The 18,259-nt window shown below is 43.4% G+C and overlaps 1 long non-coding RNA gene across 1 annotated transcript in view; it reads left to right on the forward strand.

Annotated features, from left to right (window-relative positions):
- The first annotated feature begins 6,247 nt into the window (after positions 1 to 6,247).
- Positions 6,248 to 18,259, forward strand: part of LOC106723743 — an 18,775-nt gene continuing 6,763 nt past the window's right edge. Inside the window, exons 1-2 of the long non-coding RNA XR_001359460.1 lie at positions 6,248 to 6,258; positions 17,157 to 17,161. This is a non-coding gene — a long non-coding RNA (uncharacterized LOC106723743). The remainder of the gene's footprint in view (positions 6,259 to 17,156; positions 17,162 to 18,259) is intronic.

Here is an 18,259-nt window from a genome sequence, read left to right on the forward strand (position 1 = left end):
GAATATCCTAGCAGTAGTGTTCCTGGTTATAAGCAATAGAAATAAATTCTAATTTAAAACAAAGTGGTTGATGGGAAGTGTGTTAGAAGGAGGCTCACAGGCTGGGCTGGAGGCTGAGGTTCACGGGCCAGGGGCAGAGCCTCAGAGCCACAGAGCCACCTGCTGGCAGCACTGGAAGCATCCACGCACACGTTCGGGAGGCTCCATGGCTGCCTCCCCCTCTTCCATTCCCGCATTCCGCGCTCTGTGTAGATTTCTCCAGGTGGTTCAGGGCCACTGCCTCCCAGGGGCTTTTACAGGGGACACTGTCACCAGCACTGTCTGCCCCCAGGCCTGCCCCCACGGAGGAGAGGCGATGCCACACCGAGGCAGGGTGCCATTTGGGAAGGAAGTGAATATTAGCAGCCAGAAACATCACAAATATTCCCCCTCAGATGTGTAATGCATTTATATACAAAGCTGTCTTCAAAAACTGTAGTGATGTCCAAGGTGAGCAGCTGGGCATCCTGCCAGCTAAGCAGCCTTCTCCACGGAGCTCAGAGCTCGATCACACCATCACATCCCCTGGAACATGAGGACAGGGTATTCCGTGGAACTACATGTAACTGCTAATATTCAGTCATGTTTTACTTACAAAAATGGCAATATCATATGGCTCAACCTAAAATTTAGGCGAAACAGATAATAAACCATTCAATTATCATATTCTGAGAGCTAATAAGCAGTTTATTTTTTTTTTCTGTAACCACTAGAGGCCTGGTGCACGGGGTTTGTGTACTGTGGGGGGGTATGGCCTGCGGGGATCGGCTGGCTGTGGGAGCGCCGCTCATCCTAGTCAGCCAAGTGGTGCTCCCACAGCTGTGGGAGCACACTGACCACCAGAAGGCAGCTCCTGCATCGAGCATCTGCCCCCTGGTGGTCAGTGGGCATCATAGCAGCTGGTCGACAGGTCATTCTGGTTGTTCTGCCATTCAGTCGCTGGGCTTTTATTATATAAGATTCTTCCCAATGTATAATAGTTACCTTAAACTCAGTGTGCACTGCTTGTCAGCTCTGACTTCTGTTTACCCAAGAATTCACCTTAACTTCCTTTACTAAGTAATAGGATTTCAGTGGTATCTACAGACTCACAAAGCAAAATAATGTTGTGATATGTTTTATATCTGACATTATTAAAATGAATATATCCTAATGCATGAAAATAAATGGGGAATAGAAAGTAGGTCATGTGGCCAATGGGAATTCGCCCAAGAGAAACATTTTCTATGACTACTGTATAAGTAAAAGGAATGGCTTCGAAGGCAATTATAGCGCAAAATGATTGTGTGTGATGCTCAAGTAAGGTAATATATCCAGCATTGTAAGTGGGAAATGGTCTTTTCAAGAAAAGTATAGAACTATGAGTGGGATGGGGGAAAGAATCCAAATCAGAAAAGTGCTGCCAAAATTGCAAGCCTAGTCTTCTAGTTCTTCAAGATCATGGAGAAGGTGGTTCCCATGCCAACTTATTGAAACAATGTTTTCCATGCCAACTCAAATGATGAGCAGTAAAAAGGGGCTATTTTTCCAGCTCTCTCCTTGAGCCAGCTCTCTCACAGTGGAGAGTGAACCGCCTCAAGTGGCTGAGAGGTGCTTGGCGGCCTCTCCAATCTCAGCTGCTGAGACCCGACCAGACTGACTCACAATGGGCTGGGTGGGTACACTTGAGACTGCACAGCTCTCGTGTGACTCGGAGTGAGATTCTCTGAGCTAGAGTGCCTTGTGGCTTAGAAGAGTTAATGCAACTTCTCGCATACCCAATTTATTCTCAGAAACGTTAAAAAGGGAGTAGAAAGGACCCCTTTTTGAACATTTTATTTATTTATGCATTTAGTTGTAAGTACTTTATAGTACTAAATTTCTTCATCTTCAGTATTTTAAGAGTGACATTTAGGTCTGTGTCAGGAATCCCTAAGACCACACTTGACTCAAAAATTCACTGGAAAGATTACCACACTCAGAAAAACTGTTCAACTCACATTTCTGGTTTAGTATAGAAAAAAAATCCCATTAAAATCAGCAAAGGAAAAGACTCATGGGACAAATGCCAGGAGAAACCAGACAGTCCCCGGGTGCCTCCTTCGAGTGGAGTCGTATGGCACTAATTCTCCCAGCAGCCATGTGTGACATATGCCATTGCTGCCCACCTGGGCAGTTCCCTGGGGCCTGAAGTCCAGAGTGTTTAGTGGAGGGTCAGTGCCACAGGCGTGTGAGCCTTCCTGCATGACTGACCTCAGCTGCTCAGACTCCAGCCCCTCACAGAGCAGACCTTTCACCATAAGTCACAGGGTTTATGTGCATTATCTGTTCAGAGGTGGTAGCTCATGCCTAAGGCCTCACGAATATAAAAACACTCTTGCTGGGCAGACTGTCCCAAGGGCTCAGAGCTCATCTCCAAAAAGCTGGCCAGGCGTCAGTCCTGAAGAGGAGCTCCCTCTCAGAATGTGCAGGATGTGAGCCACTGGATGCTGAGTTAGCCCTCTCCTGCAGGGCAAACTGCTCATTCTTATACAAAATCTCATTCTTATATGCTACTAATTGTATCTGGGCACATGGCAGAACAATTAGAAATTACATTTCCCGGGGGAGGGGGGACTGAGGGACATGGACAACAGTGTGGTGACTGCCAGGGGGAGGGGGGGGGAGGGGCAGATGGAGGAGAGTATAGGGTAGATAAATGGCAATGGACAGAGATTTAACTTGGGGTGGTAAACACAATACAGTTTGCGTTGTGGGATTGTGCACCTGAAACCTGTATAGTCTTGTTCACCAGTGTCACCCAATAAATTCAATTAAAAAAAAAGAAATGACATTTCCCATCCTCCCTTGCTGCTGATTCTGACTGTGTGACCAAGCTCTCTCCAACAGATGACATGAAACCCACCATACTGCTTTAAAGAAAATTGCTTTCACTGAGCTTTCTTTGTTTGCTCATTCCTGTGAAACAATGATGGGTCAGCAACCCAACTTCAACCCATGACCAAGAAGTTCTGTATCTGATACTATAACCCAAAAATTCTCACACATATCCTTAGGGCACACAGATAAAGGTGTTCACCAAGCATTGCTTGAGGCAGCAGTGAATTAGAGGGAATAAAGAAAACGTGGTGTATTCATACTAATCAGAGGGATGCTCAAAATATGGAACAAATTGAATGACATCAGTCCCAGCCAAAACGAATCCCAGCCTTGGCACTAGAGTAAGTTCCTAGAGACCCCCTATTTCTCACCCCCCCCCCCCCCCCCCCCCCCCCAGAGCTTGGTGTCAACCCAGGAGGTGCTGGATTGTGGAGGAGTCCTCATGAGACCTGAGCAGAAATTACTCACCAGCTGTGTGGAGACATCTCCATATTTCAACCACCAGAATGACCACACATGGGCACACCAACTGAAAACACCCTGAATGCAGTGCTCGGCATATGGTTAGACTAAGTGGAATACATGGTCACAGAGCAACACAGATGAAGAAATGAGAAATAAAATAAGATGCATAGCAGAAAACCATTTATTTATTTATTTACTTACTTACTTCTTTTTTAACCTTTATTGTTGACAGTATTACAGATGTCCCTCTTTTTCCCCCCTCTGCCCCCCTCCACCCTGTTCCCAACCCACCCCAGGCCTTCACCCCCCTACTGTCTGTGTCCATTGTTAATATCTTTGGTTAATCTCTTCCCACCCCCACTCCCCCTTCCCTCTGAGATTCATCAGTCTGTTCCACACTTCCATGCCTCTGATTCTATTTTATTCTCCAGTTTATTTTGTTCATTAGATTTTTTGTTTGTTTATTTTTAGATTCAATTGTTGATATGTATTTGTTGCTATTTTATTGTTCACATTTTTATTTCTTCTTCTTCTTCTTCTTCTTCTTCTTCTTCTTCTTCTTCTTCTTCTTCTTCTTCTTCTTCAATACCCTTCACCATTTCATATTTCATATAATATTGGTTTGGCTTATTTCTTATTTGTGAAGCTCTTTATCTGACCTTCAATTCTAAAGAAGAGCTTTGCTGAGTAGATTAATCTTATTTGTAGATCCTTGCTATTCATCACTTTGAATATTTCTTGCCACTCTTTTCTGGCCTGCAAAGTTTCTGTTGAGAAATCAGCTGACAGTCGTATGGGTGCTCCCTTGTAGGTAACTAACAGCTTTTCTCTTGCTGCTTTTAAGAGTCTCTCTTTGTCTTTCACCCTTGGAATTTTAATTATGATGTGTTGTGGTGTGGGCCTCTTTGGGTTCCTTTTGTTTGGGACTCTATGCTTCCTGGACATGTAAGTCTATTTCTTTTACCAGGGAGGGGAAGTTTTCTGTCATTATTTCTTCAAATAGGTTTTCAATATCTTGCTCTCTCTCATCTCCTGACACCCCCATAATGTGGATGTTAGTATGCTTGAAGTTGTCCCAGAGGCTCCTTACACTATCTTCATATTTTTGGATTTTTTTTTAAGCTCTTCTGATTGGGTGTTTTATGCTTCCTCATATTCCACAAATTATTGATTTGATTCTCAGCATCCTCTACTCTACTGTTGGATCCCTGTAAATTATTCTTTATTTCAGTTAGTGTATATTTAATTTCTGACTGGGCTTTTTGCATGTCTTTGACTTTCTCACTAAGATCCTTGAAAGTCTCATGAAGATCCTTGAGTAACCTTATAACCATGGTTTTGAACTTTATACCCCAAAATTTGCTTGCTTCATTTCTTGCATTTGTGACATGTTTCTTTGTCTCCCCATTGGCTGATTCCTTGTGTTTGTTTCTATGTATTAGGTAGAGCTGCTATGTCTCCTGGAATTGGTAGAGTGGCCTTGTGTAGGAGGTGTCCTATAGGGCCCAGTGGCTTAGCCTCCCCAGTCACCTAAGCTGGGCACTCTAGGTGGATCCCTGTGTGGTCTGTGTGCACAGTCTTGTAGTTGAGCCTTGCTTAGTGTTGGCATCACTGAGAGGAATTGACCTCCAGGCCAATTGGCTGTGAGGACCAGCTGCAGCTACAGTGGGAGAGCTGATGTGCAGGAAACACCCCTATGGAGCAGGACTTGCTTCAGTGGGGCTTTGGTGCTCACTAAGTGTGTCACTTATGGATGTGTAGAGTTTTAATCTGTTATGGTCTGAAGCTATCCACTGGGTCCACTGGCTCTAGGGCCTCCAGGGAGGTGCAAAGTCAGTCACTGGCTGGAGCCTTCCTGCAGGAGCTATTTGCATTGTGCTTGGGGGTTCCCAGGTGAGGCCCAGCTGTAAAGTAGGCAGGCTGGTGCTAGTGCTGGGTCTTGGGCCTTTTATTGATAGGTTTGGGGCTCCCTGACCCAGCTGCAACTTTTTTGAGAGATTTTAGCTAAGTCTGAAGGCTGAGCCAGGACAGGCCATTTATATGCAAAAGCCACTGCAAACAGGTTGGGTGAGGCTGCAAATTGGCTGGGGTGGGGTCTCAGGAAATCCCCAGGGTGGAGCAAACAGTGTGCTCCAGGCTGATGGAGACTCAGATATGACTGCCAGTCAGCCTTACAACTGGGAAGTCCCAGCTCAGGAACAATGACCTCTGCGAACACCTCCATCTGAGAGAATGCCTCCCCTGAGTTCCTGCCTTACTGACAGACAATCCAGTTCCTCCTTGTATGTGTTTGTGTCCCCCAGAGCTTCACCCTGGTGCTGGAGCTCAAAGGAAGTGGGATCTTGTAAGTTCAGTTTATGTGCTGGCCTTTTAAGAGGAACAGCTGTGTCTCCAGCAGCCAATCCCTGCTGGATTTTACAGCCCAAAGTTATGGGGACTTCTCTTCCCATCTATAGGAGCCTGGGATGGGGGTCTGGTGTGGGGCTCCTCACGGTGGCCTCTGCAGAGACAATCTCCCACCCAATTTTAAAAAAGGCACACATGAGTGCTGGTTCAGCCTGTTCCATGCCTCAGCCACTCCTGCCAGTCTCAATTCACTTTCTTCTTTACTTTTCTAGTTGTAGGATTTCCATTCAACCAGATTTTAGGCAGTTCTGAATGATGGTTGTTCTGTATTTTAGTTGTAATTTTGAGGTGGTTATAGGAGGCAGCAAGTACAAGCATTTACTTACACCACCATCTTGGTTCTCAGGAAACCATTTAAATGAAATATATTTGTCACAAGCCATAGCACACACTTTATAAGAACCCTTTATTTGCACTTATTACATGAGCAAAGGGAAATAGCAAAAGGAAATAGAGATGAAGAAAATAAATAAACAAGCGGGGGCCTGTGTACATTAATGATGATTATGTCCAGAATATTTCATAACAACTAGTTTCTCTGAGTCCATCCAAAAGCAATCAGTCTGTCCCTGCCATGACCTTTGCAGCAGGGCTCAGGATCTGAAGGAGGGGCTGATGCACAAATGAAAATACTATACAAGAATTATGAATTTAGAAGGCATTGGGGGCCAGGTGGAGCCTCTTTTTTGAAGAGACACACCGACCTCTGGTTATTTATTTACTTGAATACACATTTGCCCTTTAGCAATGCATACAGGCAGATCAAAGGTAAAGTTTGGTAAACAGTAAAAGGATTATCAGGTTAGGGAATTGCCTTGAGCCATTGAACCCACAGCAGGGCAATATTATGCTGATTTTCAGCCCTGCTGAATATCAAAGTCCATTGGCCTTCCAATGATTCTTTTTGCATTTTTATGCTAACTGCTGTTTGCTTTAGCCTCCGGTGTGTCCCTATAAAGTTTCTTGTGTTGATGAAGGTATGCAGAAGAAAATAACTGGATCAGAAGCAAACTTTTGCCCAGATAAATTGTTTCAACAACTAAAAAAATTTTTTTGAAACTCAGTTCACAACAAGGAAATGACTTATCAAGGATTTTGAGAAAGAAATATAGAGAAGATGGGGTTTTCTATGAGCCTTAAAGAAGAAATAAGATTTCAGAATCTGACAAAGAAAACACACAAGCACAGGGATGGCAATGCCTGAGGTGACAGGAAGAGGAAATGAAATGAGAACGATGAAATAAAGTGAGAAATACAGCAGTGAAAATTGCTGTGTCAAATTGGGAGGGTGGTGAAAATTCAGGAGAGAATGAAAAGTAATTGAATGTTGTTGTTACTGCTATTGTTATTAGTATTAGCATAAATATTACTTATTCAAGTTGATGATTTAGGAGGATTAATCCCGAAGCTCTGCTTAGAGTGGATTAGAGGGAGGGAGTTCTAAAGAAATCAGTTTGAAGCAATTGCCATAATTCAGATCAGAGATGATGAACATTTCCTCTTGGGCTCAAGGTTAGACAGAAGAGGACAGACATGGGGAAAAGTTTCAAGTAAAAATCTACAGGCTATGACTGATTAGAAGAGAACTTTGAAGGTAAAGGAATAGAAATGACTTCTTTTTGATGTTTAAAAGAAACAGTGATTGTTCCAGTCAGGAAAAAGAGTGGGAGGAGTATTAATTTTAGGCATTAGAAAGAACATTCTTAAGGGAAGGGATTTTTAGATATGCAAAGCGTGAGCATATTTCCAGGTAAGAGGGCATGACTAAAGATGAAAATTCAAGCAGGCAACATTTTAACACAAGGTCCTAAAGGAAAAGCAAGAGAAAGCCATGGCCTTGGTAAGGAGTAAAAGATGTCTTCTAGCCTGGCTAGATGGATATATAAAAAAATATGTTCATTATTTTGCTATAGAAATGTCTGTAACAAGGGTCCTGCCTAAACCCACCGCTATTTTCAAACAGTGAATTGTGAGCATGTTGTGATTTCTGGGAGGAGTAAGATGGGTAGTCACCTCCTCCTGACTGCTCTATTGTGCAGTGTGCGCAAACCCACGGCAGACCGCCCACACCCCCTTGTGGAAAAGCTGTGCCCTTCCAGTGGCAGGGTGCCAGGGACCCTCCAAGCAGTGACTGTCTGCTGGCAAGATTTCAATCCAGGGGACAGTGAGCAAACTTTATCATCTCCGAACTGTGATTTACTCACTAAGAACCCTGAGATCGTTTCCACAATAAGTTTCACTGGTAAACAATAACAGTACAATAACGTATATGCAGATGTTGTAAGTGAGAAATGAAATGAGTTTGCCATCCTAATTCAGGGCACTTTTCACTTATAAAACAAACAAATATTTTGACATACCTGGGGGATATGTTTCAGAGAGCATAACTAGGACCCCACGAAGATTTGCAACTGTGAGTCTAAGACACATTAAATCTTTATTTCCCTTGGGTCCAAAAGTGATTTATCCCAAAGTGGTTAGAGATTTTTAAAAGGCAATTTACTCAAAAGCTACTTCAAAGGGAATTTTTTTTTTGTAAACAAAGTCACAAATTGATTATTTTCAATTCCTCTCTGTTCCTTCCTATTGGGCACATAAACTGAGTTTTGAAACACCAATGCAACATGTTTGTGACTTTGTCCAGTTTGCCTGGATGGAGTGCTGCTCAGGAATAAGTGGTGAAAACTGTGTGAAATAACGTGTTGTGGTCCCCACAGTCCCCTAAAATCATATTTTAACAGTCATTCTACTGAACAATTATCCCTTTCCTTAGAGTTGCCCCAATGCCATAATTCTGAGACAAATATGTATTAAGCATGTATTATTTTCAGACATTGGGCTGGAGTGATTAAAGAGAGTCTTGTAGGTAAGGATTATGATGATCACAGGATTTGGGGGAGAGTTATTACCGTATTTTCATACCTCATAGGCATTTCTTCTGACTTCCACTCTCTAGACTAAGTTTCCATACCCCTTCCCTGCAACCAAATGTATCCTTCATTTTATCAGGGATATTCCCAGAACATAAATTCGCTAGTTTTTTCATGGCTTAAAACTCATCAATGACTATCATGCGGATTAAATTCAAAACTCTTGAGTTGCTTTCCAGGTTTATCTATCCCTCCAGTTTTTTAACCTTTTAAATAATCAGTTCTGAGATTTACGGTGCCTTTCCACGCCCGTGCCTTCTCCGACAGTTCCCTCCATCTTCCCTCCAGTCCTGCCAGTGTCCCCTTGTTCTACCTAAAAGGCACTAGTTTGCCTTTAAAGATTCATTTCAGGTGTGTCTTATGAAAACTTTCTCAGAAAACGCCAACCCCAACCTGACCATTGCCACTTATATTACACACACACACACACACACATATACTAGAGGCCCGGTGCCTGAAAATTTGTGCACTCAGGGGGTCCCTCAGCCCGACCTGAGCTCTCTCGCAGTCTGGGAGCCCTCAGGGAATGTTCGACTGACAGCTTATGCCTGCTCCCCATGGGAAGTGGGCCTAAGCCGCAATCTGGCTTCCCTCTGTTGGAGGTGACCTGTGGGGTGATCGGGGGCCGGTGCCGGCCGGCAACCGGCTGGCCCCACCTCTCAATCACCCCTCTACCACCACTCATTGCCACCACCCCCGATTGCTGTCCCCTCCCTCTGCCCACTGGCACCTGCCTTGACTGGCCTGGCACCACCCACTAGCCGGCCCTGCCCCCCGCTGACTGGTCTTTCCACTGTTCAGTCGATTTGCATATTAAGCTTTTATTATATAGGATATATATATATGATTACTCTTTACCTTTGGTCTCTTTTTATTTCCTGACCCTGTATTATGGGATCTCTGACATTCAATCATACTTATTTGTCTTTATATCTATTAGACTATAATTTCTTTGGGAAGAGAAACAATATCTTATACAGAGGGTCTGGCTTATTGTAAGTGTTCAATAAATGTTAATTAAATGAATGAATAAATATTCAGTACTAGAACAATCTTATGTACAGTAGTCTACTCTTTCTAGGGACTACATTTTAGTTATGAAAGTAGAATAAATTTTTCCCCTACTTTAAGAGTCCTGCTATGTCTATTGCATAAAAGGATGCTGTTGAAAGAGCAGTAAAATTCAGCAATCTAGAGCTGCAGCTCTGCAGCCTGATGAAACTGAATGTGAATCCCAGCTCAGTCATTTTCCGCCTGTAGAACATTCATATTTTTTTAAACCATCTTCCCAAGGTCACTGTGAAGGTGAATGAGAGGATACACCTACAGGCTGGCCACCGAAACTTGAAAAGAGAAACTGCTAGTCAATTTTAGCTATAATCACCTATTATCGCTACTATTAGAGCTATGTGATGGAACCTGATTTGGAGTATGTAGGCCTAGCCTATTCTGTTTGATTGAAGTATTATGAGCAGGCAGACTCCTCCCTTTTCTTCAACCTCAGTCACTTTCAAACACTCAGCATCCAGAATACTCCCCTTAGAGACCAGTAAGAAGGAGCACAGCCATACACAACACTGTGCTACGGAAAAGGTCCAAACCATTTCAGCAATCATGCTCAAGCAATCGGGAATCCTGGGAGCTCAGTCATCACACGGGTAGAGGATAGAAGGTATTCCAGGACACTCCTCTGGAATGGAGGAGAAATGTTTGGAACTTTGTAGTTAGGTGGCTCAAAAGGCTTTGAATCTTTATGAAGATAACACTCTGTGTTAAAAATGGATGTGGCCTTCAGAAGTCATGCTGTGCAACTTATTTCTATTTCCTCTCCCTCCTTTCTTCTGCACTGAATCTGTAGTCAAGGTGTACAACTGACCACAGAGACCCGTTACAAAGGCTCCCACATGCAAAAATACACATCCCTGGGGACAGGGGATGGGAGTTACTTTTTGTTTTTTTTCACCCACTTCAAAATACCTTTATATCAGAGGTGATGATAAAGTTGATAACAATTATTTTTTAATCAAAAGATATTAAATTTCAAAATAGATTTTGCTATGAAAATTAAGGAAAGCCACAGGGTGATCAGAGTTTCTTAATGCATTTATATTACAGACTCTTTCTGTCTTCATGTACCTGCATAGCATGTGCTTTAAGAATGTTTATAGGAAAGCAGTCACAGTAACAAATGAAATAGTCAAAGTAATAAATCTAAGGATAGGAATTTTATATGTGCCAATTGAATGTCTAAATTATGACTTAGTGAAGCTAAACATTCTCAAAACTATTCCATGTTTAGTTCCTCTATAATGAAAATATAAACTAGTGCATGTTAGTTCCTCTATAAAGAAAGTGTAAACTAGTTCATGTTTAGTTCGTCTATAAAATAAAGTACAGTTTAAAGCTGGCGAGTATTCTGCCATTACTTTTCTTTTCACTTGGTAATTCAACATACAAGTAGGGTGCTTTAAGAGATTAATCATTTCCATTTAGATCTATTTATGTAATTTCTTTCTTTCATTATGACTGCATTCAATTATGTCATAGCAGCAAGTAATATACCTTGGTTCAAAAAAACATCAAAAGGTTGCCAAAATTAGATGGTTTAAATATGAACAATTATATCTCCCAACCCTCTTTCTGAATTTTAAACTATATAAGTTGAAAATTTTATTGTAGAATATAAAAGCCTTCTCCCAGCTTCAGTGATGTAGAGAGCAGCACAAGTCCTACTCAGAACAGATATTTAACAAGGGTGCATTACATTGGATCTACTTCTTGAGTGAAAATAACTAAATCACATATGAATTAACTCTGTTTCTGCCAGATTCTAAAACCACAACTTCAGACAAGTTATTCAGCTTGAAAATTCTCCACTGTGAGTACTACTCGCCTCATCTGGGTACTAGACTTGAACCCAGCAGGTACATTCAAGATGGTTTGGTTTTTTTAATATATTTTTATGAATTTCAGAGAGGAAGGAAGAGGGAGAGAGAGAAACATCAATGATGAGACTGAATCATTGCCCGGCTGCCTCCTGCATGCCCCACACTGGGAATGAAGCCCACAACCTGGGCATGTGCCCTGACCGAGAATCAAACCATGACCTCCTGGTTCACAGGTCACCGCTCAACCACTGAGCCATGCCAGCCGGGCTCAAGTTGTTTTCGCCTCCTGATAAAAAGACATGAGAGGACTTTGACTTCGACAATGTGCCAGAATATTCTACTTTTCTCAGGAACTATGTAGGGAACAGAGATCTCTGCTCCCAAGAAAGAACACAAAACGTAGTAACAAACCAAAAGAGAATGGGTGGAGCCCTAAACAGTTTGGCACAGTGGATAGATCGTTGGTCTGCAGACCAAAGGGTCCCAGATTGAATTCCTGTCAAGGGCACGTACATTGGTTGCAGGCTCCTCCCAGGCCCAGGCCCTAGTCAGGCTCATGCAGGAGACAACAAATCGATGTGTTACTCTCCCATTGATGTTTCTCTCTGTCCTTCACTCTCTCTAAAAACAATGGAAAAATATCCTCAGGTAAGGATTAACATAAATAAATAAATACATAAATAAATAAATAGAGAGAGAGAGAGAGAGAGAATGGATGGAGACTGCAGTGAACCACCATGACTACCAACTTATTTCAAGTCCAATTTTCTGCATTCTCAGAATTCATTGCACCTAAGGCACAAAAACATGGCTTAACTTTTGCCGATGGCATGCCCCATAGGGAGTTGGGTTTGCAATCTAGCAGTGTGACATAGAGGCTGCTCTGGAGAACTCAGCTTTGGGCAAGTGAGGTAGACAGGTATTAGGTAAGCTTTTTAAAGAAGAGCATGGTCACCAGTTGGCTGCCTCTGGTGGCAGGTTGTAACATAGCAGTGGAGCCTGTGGTGTCCCACCCAATTGCCACCTGCAGTGAGCAGCAGTGGGACAGTGTCTTCATTACAGAGGCCTCCGTGTGGCTGGCAGTCATGACTCCTGGGCTGCCCGCTTTCTCTGTGACTCTCTGAGAGGTTCTGCGAGCTACAGACGCTCCATAATAAATTCCTTCCCTACTTAAACTGGCTGGAACCCATCCTGCTGCTCACAACTGTTAGTGAACTATCAGACTCTGGATATCAAAAGGCGGTGGTTCTTGCCTTGTCTCTGACGCTCACTGGCAGTGTGGCTGATGGAGTCAATGACCCTCTCTGGATGATGTTTGCTTCATCAGTGAATTAGTAGTAAGAAGCAAATAAATTCTAAATGTTTCAAAGAAATAAACATTAAAAAAATGAGGTCACTAAAGTTCTAGAAAAAATGTAAGCGCATGTATTTGCAACTTTAATGAGAAGCTATGGATACAACAAAACCCAAGTACTAAAATATATAAGATTAATCAGTTCAATTAAGGAAATTTTTTAAGTGTATGACAAATAAATACCTTAAGCAAATGATGACATGGATGCAAGTATGCAATTTTTATGACAAAAGCTAATTTTAAATATTCAAAAGACTCACACTAATAAAAAGAAAAGATAATATGGACAGAAAAATGTTTCCTCCACCTTCGAACACAAATGAAGTTCAAAAGGCCAATAAGTTCAGGAGAACGTGTTCGGCCTCACTCATGTAAAGAAATTAAAACCAAAATAACTCGATACTACTTTGCACCTGTCAAATTGGGAAGAAGATTAAAGTTGTATGATACCAAGTGCACACCCAGATGTGGGACAAGGCACTTCCAGTCACTGTCGATAAGAATGTAAATTAGCACGGCCCTTGGAGAGGCAACTTGGCACTATCTCAAACTCAAGAGCACATGTGCTTGAACTCACCAATTCCATTTCAAAGAATTTACCCCAAGGATAATCCTGCAAAACTGTATGAACGTATCTAAAAGGATATTCATCACAACATGGTTTTCTAACAGCAGATAAATTGGAATAACCTGTAATTCCATGAGTATGACAGTAATTTTAGAAATAATGGTGGAAGCATGCTGCGGAGTGCACTGAAATCGTTAGAAGGAATGGGCGCGCGAGCTAGGGTTAACATTGGAGAGATTTCCAAGATTAAATATTAAAGGAAAGAAGCATAATGTACAGCATTGTCTCTTTGGGAAGCTATTTAAAAGATGACATATGAATGGAATGTTGGTTGCCTCTGGTGGCAGACTGTATTAAGTTTCCAGCAATACCTTCCACCCCAACTATACTCCTGACATGTGGGCCCTTAGTGACTTGCTGTGGATCAGCCGCATGCAATGGAACTGCCTGTGACTTCTAAAGCTACCAGGAAAGATCCCAAAGCTCTGCCTGACCCCTGGCATCCTCGCTCTGTTATGATCCCTCTCATGATGCTTTCTCTCTATCTCTTTATCTCTCTCTATCTCTGTATCTATGTCTATCACCTGTTTATTTCTCTATCTTTATGGATATGGCTATCATCTCAGTATCTCTCCATGTGTATTTCTATCTATGTGTAGTTCCATCATGTCTCTCACTCCATCTTTTAATCTCTTTCTTTATCTCTACCTGTCTCATCTTGTCTACCGTTATCTCTCCATTTCTTTGATCATGTTTATCTCTCTATATCTTTCTATTTCTATCTTCATCTCTATGTATCATCTATTTTTCTATCTCTATCATCTCTATTTCTACAACCTATCTCATTTATCTCTGTATGGTCTGTTTACCTCTCTCTCTCTCTCTCTCTCTCTCCCTATCATCTGTTTATCTATCTTTCTATCTCTATCTGCATCCTCTATTTTTCTGTCTCTCTGTCTATCTCTCTAGGGAAGACTGCCTGTTCCTGGTCAGCTGCAGGAAGAACATGTGCCAGCCCCGACGCAGCCGAAGCCCGGAGGTGACTGTTGAGACCCCTGTGCTGGGCCCAGGAAGCACAGGATCTCCAGTCCTGGCAGAACAGTGGGCTGGGGCTTGTTTTCCTCCAAGGATACCGCTGCACTAGAAACCCACCACCCATCAGATATGCTCGCAGGAACAAACTGGAATTACAATTAAAATACAGAAAAACTTCCTGAACAGTCAACAGAAAACTCTCAGGAGAGAACCCTGACACCTGAGGACCGAAAGTAGAGACCGTACAGAGACTGGTAAGAGGGGCGGAGGAGCAAAAGGGTCTGGTTGGGCTCCAACAGACAGCAGCTGAAGTCCCAGAGAGATATCTCAGCTGTGGAGGGTTGCCACTGAGAACCCTGGGATCTAATCCCCATGCTGGGCCCCCCAGAAAAGAGCACCAGAACTGAGGAGGGTACCCACATAACATCTGGCTGTGAAAAGCAGCGGGGTGCTGTCTGCCAGGGAGTAACAGCTGAAAATTCAGACACTCTCTTAAAGGGCCAATGCATAAAATTCCCTGTGGAGCCACCCACCTTGTGCTCCAGCAGAGGGAGGGTGAAGTGGACTAGAGCTGTGAGAGCAGAAGCCAGGACTGGGGACTTGGGGGATAGAGCTCAGAAGACAGACACCCCAAATTTCCTGGTCTGAGTCATTCCCTCACGCAGCGGAGGACATCTTTCTCACATGGGGGAAGACACCTGACACACCCTGTTGGAAAACGCCTTGCCCTGAGGCCACTTAAGATATTAAAAATAACAATTAGCCTCCAGGCAAAAGCAACTGCCCCACCTTGTTGAATAAAAACTCCACACCTGAGGACTATTGCCTGGGGGGCAATTCAAGTCAGAATTCTATCAGTCTGTAGGGAAAGGTGGTCTCTGGAGGCTTTGAATCTTTGCCTGATCTAATTAGTCAGAAACAGCCTTTAACACTGTCCTGCACTAGAGATTGAAAGGTGTAGAGGATCTACCTAATACATAGTCACAAACCCAAATAGAAAGCCAAAATGAGGAGACAAAGAAACAATCAAGAACTAGAGAATTCTCCATAAGAAGAGATAAATAAAGCAGAGATTTATTTATTTGAAACAGAGTTCAGAGTAATGATAGTAAAAATGCTCAACAGCATGAAAAAAGAACAGTCTGAGATAAATAATGACATAACACAAATAAAGAACATATTGGAAGAAATACACAGCAGATTAGAGGAAGCTGAGGATTGAATCAGTGAATTAGAAGACAGAGTTGAAAATATCACTCAATCAGAGAACCAAAAAGAAAAAAACAATTAAAAAACAGGAGGACAGTTTAAGGGAGCTGTGGGACAACGTGAAATGTAACAATATTAGAATAGCAGGTGTGCCAGAAGAGGCAGAAAGGGAGAAATAGAGAAAGTGTTTGAAGAAATAATGGTAGAAAACTTCCCTAACCTGGTAAAGGGAAAAGTCACACAAGTTCAGAGGCACAGAGAACCCCAAACAAGAAGAACCCAAATAGGCCCATGCCCAGACACATCATCATTAAAATGCCAAAAATTAAAGACAAAGAGAATCTTAAAGGCAGCAAGAGGAAAGAAAACTGTTAACTACAAAGGAGTTTCCATAAGGCTAACACCTGATTTCTCATCAGAAACTCTACAGGCCAGAAGAGAATTGCATGAAGTACTTAAGGTAATGGAAAGCAAGGATCTAAGACCAAGTTTACTATACCCAGAAAGGCAAACATTCAAAATAGACGGTGAAATAAAGAGCTTCCCAGACAAAAAAAAAAAAAAAAAAGGCTAAAGGAGTTCATCACCACCGAGCCAGCATTACAAGAAATGCTAAAGGGATTGCAAAGGCATTCACCTTCCACCTTCTGGGGAGACCAGCTGCACAGAAACACATCCTTGGAAGATGGAAGGGTCATGAGGTCTCCAAATGCCCAAAGTCCCTTTCCCTTCATCAGAGTGTGACTTGGTGATGTCATGGGTGTGTGTGTGTGTGTGGACATCTCTCTAAATAGAGCTGATACTGGGAAGGATGGGGAGGGCTCCTGGAGGGAGTCACCTGGACCTATTTTTTGAGGTTCTGGGGAAATTAAAACAAAGAATTGCCCAATTAGGAGTACAGAAATTATGATATATTAAGTTTAATGGAATAGTTTTAGTGTAGTAAATTAAATATGAAATATTTAAGTTGTGTTACTATTAAGATACATTGATTTAATTATTCAAATTATGTTATTTATAATTATTTCTTAATTTAATAATAAATTATTCTTCAAAGTAAAAAAAAGGAAAGAAACCCACCATCCAACCTGGGCATAGAGGGAGAACCCTCAGTGCCCCCAGGAGGTGGACCCCAAACACTGAGGTCCCTGCAGACAGGCCTGCAGCCCTGTGGTCACCGGAAGCAGGGTCTTGGACAGCTCGTCTCCTGCACCGGTGACCTACCACAGGCCCTGTGCTGGAGTGTGGGTCCCCGACCTGCGCAGTGACCCCAGGTCCCGGGCTCACCTTCTCCCCATGCAGCGGGCCACCCAAGGGATAGCGCATCTGGCCAGCAGCCTGGGCTCTAGGACAGGACGGCCGAGGGACAGTGCATCTGGCCAGGAGCCTGGGTTCTGGGACAGGACAGGTGAGGGACAGCACATCTGGCCAGGATCCTGGGCTCTGGGGCAGGATGGCCAAGGGCCAGCGCATCTGGCCAGGAGCCTGGGCTCTGGGATAGGACGGCTAAGGGCGGCACAGACCATGGCCAGAGATGGCAGGGAGGTGTCTCCTGGGCCTAGCTCTAGGTCCTCACCAGGGGACTCACTGCCTCCCCGCCCCCCCAGGGACAGTGGGGCACGCGAGCGAGGACCAGCCATGAGGCCCGGCCAGAGGAGATGCAGCAGCCTCCAGGTTCTTTCTCCTATTTCTCTCAAAAAACCTGTGAAGGCTGCTTCCCTTGTATTTTCACGACACAGATGTTGAATTTGTGATGTTTGTGACTGAGGGGTCTTCAATGTGGGCACCTATGGGAGGCTGGCCTCACTGGGGCACCTCCAGCTTCCAGGTCATGGGACACCCTCACCTGTCCCACAGGTCACACCCAACACCCTCCCCCAAACAACCACTAGTATGTTCTCTATATCCATGAGTTTGGGGTCTTTTGCTTGTTTGTTTTTGTTTTCTTATTTTAATACTAGAGGCCCGATGCGCGAAATTCATGCGAGGGAGCAGGAATCCCTCATCCCGGCCTGCACCCTCTCGCAACCCAGGACCTCTCAGGGGATGTCCAACTGGTGGCCTAAACCAGCAGTCAGACATCCCTCTCTCAATCCAGGGCCCCTCGCTCCTAACTGCCCACCTGCTTGCTCCTTACCTTTTGGCTCGCTGCTCCTTAGTGCTGCCGCAGAGGCAGGAGAGGCTCCTGCATCCGCCGCTATGCTTGCCATCCATGAACCTGACTTCTGGCTGAGCGGCGCTCCAGCTGTGAGAGGGCACTGACCACCAGGGGGCAGTTCCTGTGTTGAACGCCTGCCCCCGATGGTCAGTGCACGTCATAGCAACCAGTCATTCTGGTCATTCTGCCATAATGGTCGCTGGACTTTTATTATATAGATTCCACATATAAGTGAGATCATATGGTATTTATCTTTCTCTTTCTGACTTAGCATAATACCCTGAAAGTCCATCCATGTTGACACAAATGGAAAGATTTCATTTATTTATTTATCTATTTATTTATTTA

The sequence above is a fragment of the Myotis brandtii genome, unplaced genomic scaffold, assembly GCF_000412655.1.
Source record: "Myotis brandtii unplaced genomic scaffold, ASM41265v1 scaffold634, whole genome shotgun sequence".
Classification (NCBI taxonomy): domain Eukaryota; kingdom Metazoa; phylum Chordata; class Mammalia; order Chiroptera; family Vespertilionidae; genus Myotis; species Myotis brandtii.